At 47.9% G+C, this 8,747-nt stretch overlaps 1 pseudogene; it reads left to right on the forward strand.

Annotated features, from left to right (window-relative positions):
• Nucleotides 1-5,453: 5,453 nt before the first annotated feature.
• On the forward strand, nucleotides 5,454-6,562 carry LOC119055475 (TIP41-like protein; annotated as a pseudogene).
• The last annotated feature ends 2,185 nt before the right edge of the window (nucleotides 6,563-8,747 follow it).

Raw genomic sequence — 8,747 nt, forward strand, 5'->3', positions numbered from 1 at the left:
TGGATCTCAACATAGGCTCTTGAGGGCCTCACTAAATCCCTTGAGCATCCTTATAACCACTGTTTTGGACTCTGCATCTGACAGATTGCTCATTTCCATTTTGTTGAGCACTTTTTCTAGAGTTTTGATCTTTTCTTTCATTTGGGTTTTGTTTCTTTGACTCCTCATTTTGGCTGTCTCCCTGTGTTTGTTTCTATGTATTAGGCAGAGCTGCTCTGACTTTTTGTCTTGGTTGTGTGGCCTAAACTAGTAGGTGTCCTGAAGGGTCCAGTGGCAAAGCCTCCTATCACCCAAGCTGAGTACTGAAGACACAGCCTTTGTGCGGGCTGAGTACACTCTCTTCTTGTAGTGGAGTCTTGACTGCTCTTTGCATATCAATGGGGGGGGGTGTTTTCCCAGGCCAGCCAGCTACAAGTTCAGCCCCCACCTGTGTTTTGCCTGGGGCACTCTGCCTGGTATGTAAAGCAATCTGAGCTGGCTGCTACCTGTGCTGGGCTTGGAGATTCCCAGGCGAAGCCAAGCTGTGAATCTAGGCTAGTTGCTGCTACTGCCAGGTCTGGGACTCACTGAAGCCAGCTGTTACGTGCTTGATAGGATTTAGGAAGTTGTGACACATGAGCCTACATACATGGAAAAGCAGCTTGGGTAGGCCTGTAAATTGCGTGGCGCAGACTCTTTGGGGATCTCCGAGATCAAACAGGGTCAAACAGTGTTAGCCAGATTGATGGATTCTCAGATATGGCACCAGCTTGCTAGCTCTGTGGAGGGAGGGTTTAGAGAAGGGACAATGGCCTCTACTCACATTGATGCCAGACACTTCAGTTTCTCCCTGTGTGTCACTGGTGCCTTTCAAGCTGCTACCCTGGTGCTGGAACTCAGAGTGAATGAGTGTGATTAGGTTTGTCTGTGTGTGGATTCTTTAAGAGTAACTCGGTTGAGGTTCCAGAACTTTCTTCCACTGGCTCTATCCCCACTAGTTTTTGCAGCCAGAAGTTGTACTGACTTATCTTCCTGGTACTGGAACCCTGGGCTGGGTGTCTGGTGTGGATTTGGAACTACTGGCTCCTGAGCTATCCCTCCTGAATTTTTATTCATCGCATGTTGATGTGGGACCAGTCCATTTCACATCTGTGTCCCTCCTACCACTCTGGATGGATGTGGTTCGTTTTATTCCGTGGTTGCCAGACTTCCATTCAACTCAATTTCCAACAGTTCTGAATGATGGTTGTTCTAAATTTTAGTTGTCATTTTGATGTGGTTGTGTGAAGAGGTGAGCCACATCTACCTACGCTGTCATCTTGACCAGAAGTCTCAGACATTTTCTGTTCTTAAAGGGAGAAAGAAGACAGCATTACAAGCAATGGCATGTCTATTCCTTTGCAGCCAGTTTTGTGGACTTATATCAATGTCACAGCATTGCATTCTTATCTCAGGAAAAGAAATAGAAAGCTGCGTGGTGATTCTCTGCCAAAGTTGCATGGTGGTTGTCTGCTAAAGCTGCATGATGATTCTTCTCATGGCTGTGGGGGGAGGGGAGTCCCCCCCCCCCACTCTGGCCAAAGCTGCGTGGTTCTCTCTGCTAAAGCTACATGGTGATTCTCTCTCACATGGCTGCAGGAGTCCCCATTCTGGCCAAAAGCGCGTGGTTCTCTCCCCTACACACTTCTTGAATCTGGCACTTACTCTCTCCTATCTTCCTATTTTCACCGCCAAAAATCTCTTGTACTATTGTATTTGTCAAATCCCACTGCTGCCCCTCTTAAAGGGACCCTCCAAGAAGCCAGCAGAACCCCCTTTCTAAAACTCAAAGTTTACTATGTTACTCTCCTTGCTTTAAAGCCTTTCGGTGGTCCCCCCTGACTTGTAGGGCTATCCGTAATCGCAGCTGCTGACTTTCCCGGCTGCAGCTTGTGCAACAGCAACAATGCACAGTAATGCTGCCAGATGAGGTACAGGACGCTCGAGTAATTAAATCTGAATTTCAGACAAACAACAAATCATTTTTAGTCTGAGTACCTCCCATGCAATACTTATTTATTATTGACCAAAATTATTAGGTATTTATCTAGCATCTAAATTCATATCCAAGTGAGCATCCCGTATTTTCATTTGCTAAAGTAAATCTGGCAACCCTACCCCAGAGAATCCTTAGGACTGTGAGATGCCCCCTTCGCACTGCCCCAGCTCTGTATGCCCACCTCTGAACCAATACTTAACCCCCCGGGGAGATCAGGGGTCTGTTCTGATCTCAGTGTCCTTGGTATGTCATACAGCGCCCGGGGCAGACAGATAGCAGTGTTTGCTGAGTGAATGAATATATCGCAATACACCTGCGTCATTTGATGGACTCAGTAAGTATTGTGATTAGTTCAGTGTCAGTTCCACTTATACCCACTCTGCCTTCATAGCCTTGTAAGAATTACCTCATTGTTTACACATCCACGCAGCAGGAGAGGTAGAAAGCTGGGAGTCAGTCATTTGCAGGCTTAATGAAACCATTATGGGACCAGTGGGGGTGTGTATTTGCTGGTTTGTTTTTGCAAGGGAGAGAAGGGATGGGAGGGAGACGCTGACACTGTAACAATATGGAGGTAGACGAAGGCAAAGAGGCCCCGAACCAGGGAGGCTGTGGGGGAGGAAGGGAAGGGGATGTGGACAGCCCAAAGAAAACAGGAAATCAAGCAGGCAGCAATGAAGGCGAGGAACCAAGAGCCAACTGGCACCAGAGGGAAGAGTGACAGCCGCTGCTGGCAAGGGACGGGAGCTGGAGGAGGGAGGCTCTGGCAATAGCGGCAGAACCATTCTTCTCCCTCCAGGGCTCCGGGGCCTCCCTTCTGAGACTCGCAGCTCTCCAGTCTCCGGGGTTACACTAGTTTCTCCCAGCACTCACTCGACCCCCAAATCAAGAGGACCATTGAGAGATTCGGATAGTCCTCTCGCTCCCACCCCGAGTTGGGAAAGACTTGGAACAGAATAAACCGGGTTGGGGGGTGGGGATGAGTCAGCCAGGCCTGGGCGGCAGCTGCCAGTGAAACCCCCACGGAAGTGATTGTGCAACGCCCAGAAGTTGGGGGCGGGGCGCGGGTTGGGGGTGGGGTACCCATTTGAGTGCGAGGCTTTTTTTTTTTTTTAAGTTTGTAAAAATCCTTACAGGAGGACATGTTTATTGATTTTTTGAGAGAGAAAGGAAGAGACATAGAAACATCGATGTGGCAGAGAAATATCGAGAAACTTAGATCGATTGCCTCCCCAAATCGAAAGTGCCCCGACCAGAGAGGCAACCTGCAACCTAACTGTACGCCCTGACCAGGATCCAATTGCAACCTTTCGTTGCAGGGGAGGATGCTCCAACCTACTAATCCAGTCAGGGCCCGGTGCGAGGCTTTAGAGGCAGTGCTTGTAATGAGTCTTGACCAGGGACCCACGGAAGGAGCAGCCGTGGGGCCAGGGTCATGTTGTACTGATCACAAAGCCTCAAGTCTTACGCCTTGAGGTAGGAACGAATACTCGTTTTATCCGAATGTATTGTGTCCGCCGTCTTAGTGCGGAGCGCTCCACCCTAGGCAACTTTGCGCCACTGTGAGACTGTCTTAATGGCGGGGCTGTGGAGCATAGTGGGGAGGCCGTGATCTGTCATCAGTAGCTTTAAGGTGGCTCTCGTCCTCAAAGGGCCTGATGGAACCTAAAGTGCCTGGCGAAAGGTTTTGAGCAGGAGACAAGTCCCTCTTTTATTTCTGCCACTCCCAGATGGGGAAGAAAAGACACCCGGTCTGAAACTAAGGATTTGATGGCAATCCGTGTACAGGCTGCACCCACCCCAGGCAAAAGCACCTTAGAGTCACTATGCTTGTCATTCACACGTTCATTTTCTTTATTAGAGGGACTGCCAGCGGAAACGGAAGGATTCACGCCAAGACTCCAATACAGGGCTGTCCTGTAGTCCTGAGTGTGGGAACACGAGATCCGGGGACAGAAAGAGGGCGACGGCACGGTTGGGGTGGGGCAGAGAAGCACAAATTCCTCTTGACACCACCACCCACTCGCGGCATCTTTCCTGCTAGAATGGAGTGTGGCATCTGCGCATGTACCCGCCACCCCCACCGGGCCTTCGGGAGGAGTCGGCCAGTCCTGGGTGGCAATGATGTCCGCGCATGCGTGTCCCGCTCACCTCTTGCTCCCAGTGGGGTCGTGGAGTTCCATGGAGTGGGAGGCTAAATGCAGCCGCCAGAAGAGGTTTAAGTGCGTGCAGAATCCGGGGAAGTAGACGGGCAGCTGTGACTGCTCCTTTCGACTCGTTCGTTAGTAATTTGCAGTCCTTTGAGGAAACTGAAAACCAGAGGACGGAAGGGAGTGCGTGTGTTAGACCCCGAGGAAACCCTCTCAATCCCGCCCTCACATCTCCATGCCCTAGAGGGACTCAGTCTGAGAGCTCCAGTCGTCCCCCAGATCACACCCCCAAAGGGAGGCCAGATTTGCACAGTAACCGCGCTGCACCCTACCCCCACTTTTCCAGTCGGTTCTGGGAGCCCACCCCACACTCTGGGAGCCTCTGAGTCACAAAGGGGGGGTCCCGTGGGGTGGGGCGGGGTAGTGTTGAAAGTCCTGTGTGCAGCTGCCCCTGTAGCCTGGAAAAACCTTCGTTTTCCTCACGGATGTGGAAGGAAGACCCCGGATGGGCTTGGGAAGTGCTGTGAAGACTGACTTCAGACCACCTATCAGGAAGTGAGGCCTGACGGAAGTGCGAAACCCAGTGTGAAATTGGGTTAAAAGTCTGAGTCCAGACTCCAACAATAAAAAAGGCAATGTGGATGGGCCTAGGCAGTATTATACTAAGTGAAATATGTCAGAGAGAGAAAGACAAATGCATTATTATATCACCTACATGTGGAATCTAAAGAATAAAACAAATGCACAAGCAAAACAAAAATATACTCATGGCAGCAGCGAACAAACTGGTTGCCAGAGGGGTGGATGTGGGAGGGATGGATGACAAAGGTGAAGGGGAATAAGAGGTACAAATTTTCAGTTATAAAATAACTAAGCCACAGGTCAGTGATGCACAGCACAGGGAATAGGGTCAATAATATTGTGATAACGTTGCATGGTGACAGATGGTGACTAGACTTAGTGTGGGGATCACATAGTAAGGCATATAAACGTTGAATCACTACATTGTACACCTGAAACTAATATACTATTGTATGCCAACTATACTTTAATAAAAATTTTCAAAAACGAAAGAAAGGGAAGGGATCCATTGGCTGCTTCAGCTGCAGGAACAACTTCATAGAGGCTTCAGGGACTTTAAAGCCTAATGCTTCTTTTGAATGAAGATCCTGAGGGCCAATCACATCACTTAACACTGAGAGATGACATGTCAGGCTGTGCTGAGAGTGTATTTAGTCTGTTATTTCTTATCACAACCCTATGAGACAATCATCCCTGATTTACAGATGAAGAAAGTGAGTACTGAAAAGTTAAGCCACTTTCCAAGGTCACATAACTAGTAAGGAACAAAGTAGACTTCAGACTTAGACAACCTGGCTCCAGAGGCTGAACCCTTATGACCACAGACTCTGCTGCTCTTTAGAAGACACCATGTTAGAGAGACCCAGTAACATGGGTCCCCAACCCCCAGGGCCACAGAGTGGTATGGGTCCTTGGTCTGTTAGGAATCCAGCTGCACAGCAGGAGGCAAGCAGATGCACGTCAAGGCAGCGGGGTGCGGTGGAGCTGGGCTGTAGCAAGGTGGGGAGCCAGTGTCTGCTGCCACCACAGCTCCAGCCCTGCCCCGCGCAGCTCACACCGGCTTCCCCTCGGCCATGATGACCCATGGCTTTCCTGAAAGCTGACAGCGACCAAGACCCACATTATGAAGTTGGCCAACATGGAGAAGTTAGCTGGTGAATTTCATATGCCATCCGTCTCCAGAATGATGTTTGGAGACAATGTTTTAAGAATCCACCACTGTTCTGGCTTTGGGATTGAGTTTAATGCTACAGATGCTTTAAGAATTGTAAACTTCCAAGGAAGGCTCAGTGTTCTGTGCAGAAGAGGGGCAGGAAGGCAGGATGGAAGGTGAACATTCCAAGGAGGCTATTAAACCACACGATTGGACCTATACAACAGATTACAAGGGAGCATCACTTGGAGAATCACTCAAGTTAAAGGTTGTACCTGCAGTAGATCACATAGATATAGAGAAATTGAAAGCCAGAGAACAGATTAAGTTTCTTGAAGAAGTTCTCCTGTTTGAGGATGAACTTCATGATCATGGAGTTCCAAGTCTAAACTGGAAAATTAAAGTAATGTTTTCCAGCTTTTTCCAGCTGCTGCAGTGGTTTTTTTGTTTTGAGAATTGATAGAGTGCTTATCAGAATGAATGACATGAGACTTCACCAGAGGCTGACAAGACCTACATGTTACAAGAATATACATCGTCAGAGCAAAATTGATTGGTGGAACACGTGTTCCACCATCCTTCTTCACAGAGCCCAATGAAGTAGCACAGTACCTACTGATGAAGGAAGCAGTTCATGAGAAGCTAATATTTCCAGAATGAATTTATCATAACCGCACAGACTCACAAGAAAATGCACCTGTAGAACAGAATGTGTTGTATTGCATGCTCACTGTGGAATCTGATGGAGACCTTGGCTATGTGGATGGGGGTATTTTTATTATGAGAATTAATTGCCTAGTCTACATGCAGATTTTCAGTAGCTTTAAAGAAAAAATAAAATAAAATAAAAGATTTTTGCAGGCAAAAAATAAAAAAAATAAACCCAAGGCGGAATATCCTGAGATTGCCACAAAAGCACTGAAAAGCCTGCTTCCATTTCCAACATCCCATCTTCGTGAAGCAAGGTTTTCTGCAGTGACAGCAACCAAAACGAGATTAGGGAATAGACCGGACATAAGCAACACTCTTCAGGTGTCACTATCTCCTGTCACCCCCAGATGGGACTGTCTAGTTGCAGGAAAACAAGCTCAGGACTCCCACTGACTCTGCACTATCGTGAGTTGCATCATTGTTTCAACATATATGACAATGTAATAATAATAGAAATAAAGGGCACAACAAATGTGATGGGCTTGAATCATCCTGAAACCTTCCCCCACCCCCGGTCCATGAAAAAATCATCTTACATGAACCCAGTCCCTGGTGCCAAAAAGATTGGGGACCGCTGCAGTCAAATGTCAACATGGGACCTCATTTCCTAAACAACCATTGTGTTTCTCTCACACCATTTCAATCTTCCCCCAATAACTGTGTGGAAGACGTTGCTGGTTGAGGAAAGTGAGACAGAGAGGTTCCATATTTTGCCCTAGCTCATGCAGACAGTAGTTGGACCATGCTGATGAAGCAATTTGACTCAGGTAAGTACTTAACCGCAACAAATGAGACTAAAATCTAGGTCTCCTATTTCCCAATCCTGGCACCACCCTCTTTTTTTTTTTTTTTTTACTACGTGCATTTTAACAAACATGTATTTGTTCGTTCAGCAAATGTTTGTCGTGCTAGGCATTCTTGGAGGCACTTAGAATCAGTATTTTAAAAAAAGATTTATTTATCTATTTTTTTTATTTATCTTTAGAAGGGAAGGGAAAGAAAGAGGGAGAGAAATATCAGTGTATGGTTGCCTCTCATGCATCCCCTGCTGGGAACTGGCCTGCAACCCAGGCATGTGCCCTGACTGGGAATTGAACCACGATCTTTTGGTTCGCAGACCCACACTCAATCCACTGAACTACACCAGCCAGGGCTATTTATCTATTTTTAGACAGAGGGGAAGGGAGGGAGAAAGAGGGGGAGAAAGGTCAATGTGCAGTTGCCTCTTGCACACCCCCGCTGGGGACCTGGCCTGCACCCCAGGCATGTGCCCTGACTGGGAATCGAACCAGTGACCCTGTGGTACACCCAGGCCCATGCTCAATCCACTGAGCCACACCAGCCAGGGTTAGAATCAGTATTGAACAAAATAGACATAGTCTCTGCCCTCGAATGTCTGAGGGAGGGTGAGGGTGGAGGGTGTCAAAGGTAAACAAAGACAGACAGTAGTCACAGCAGTGAAGACAGATTTCATCAGTCATTACTGACAGTAGGGGAAAGTTGAGCCCCATCCCCCACTTGCGCAGGCTGTGACTGGGCATTTTAAAGGAGGGAGAGGAGCAAGCAGGGTTTCAGTAGAGTCAGGGAAGTGAAAATTTACAAAGGGTCGCTCAGTGTAAGTGCAGCCAGGCCAGCCGTGCCTGCTAGCTGTCAGTTACTGAAGTTAGGAGTCTATCTTCCCGAAGAGACTGGGAGATAGACACCGAGGGGCAGGCATCGTGATGGTTGTATATTAAGGGGACGGCCCTTGAGAGTGGTGGTGGAGTGGTAGTATGTACATTTACATCTCAAAGGGACAGGGGAAAAACTCACAGTTGGAAGCCCATTTTAGTTAATGTTCTAAGCAAGGGAGTTTGGGGGCCTAGGTTAGGTGCTGGCTAGAAAAAAAAGGAAAATTCTTTTGACTGCCCTGAGCTTTTCTAGATGGGAACTGGGTCCTCCTACGGACTTGGCCTTAGGCTGCTAGAAGCCATACTACAGTTTGGTTGGGTACCTTTGTGCCCAGAGGGTAGGGCTGGTGTTGTTTTTCTGTTCACAATGTTAGGATGAGTTTTCACATTCACGCAATATGGCCCAATGCCTCGTGTATGCAAACAATTCTTATTCACAGAATAGTCCCAGGACTCAGAGGTTA

The sequence above is a fragment of the Artibeus jamaicensis genome, unplaced genomic scaffold, assembly GCF_021234435.1.
Source record: "Artibeus jamaicensis isolate MK-2021 breed Jamaican fruit bat unplaced genomic scaffold, CSHL_Jam_final contig_1410, whole genome shotgun sequence".
NCBI classification, from domain to species: Eukaryota; Metazoa; Chordata; class Mammalia; order Chiroptera; family Phyllostomidae; genus Artibeus; species Artibeus jamaicensis.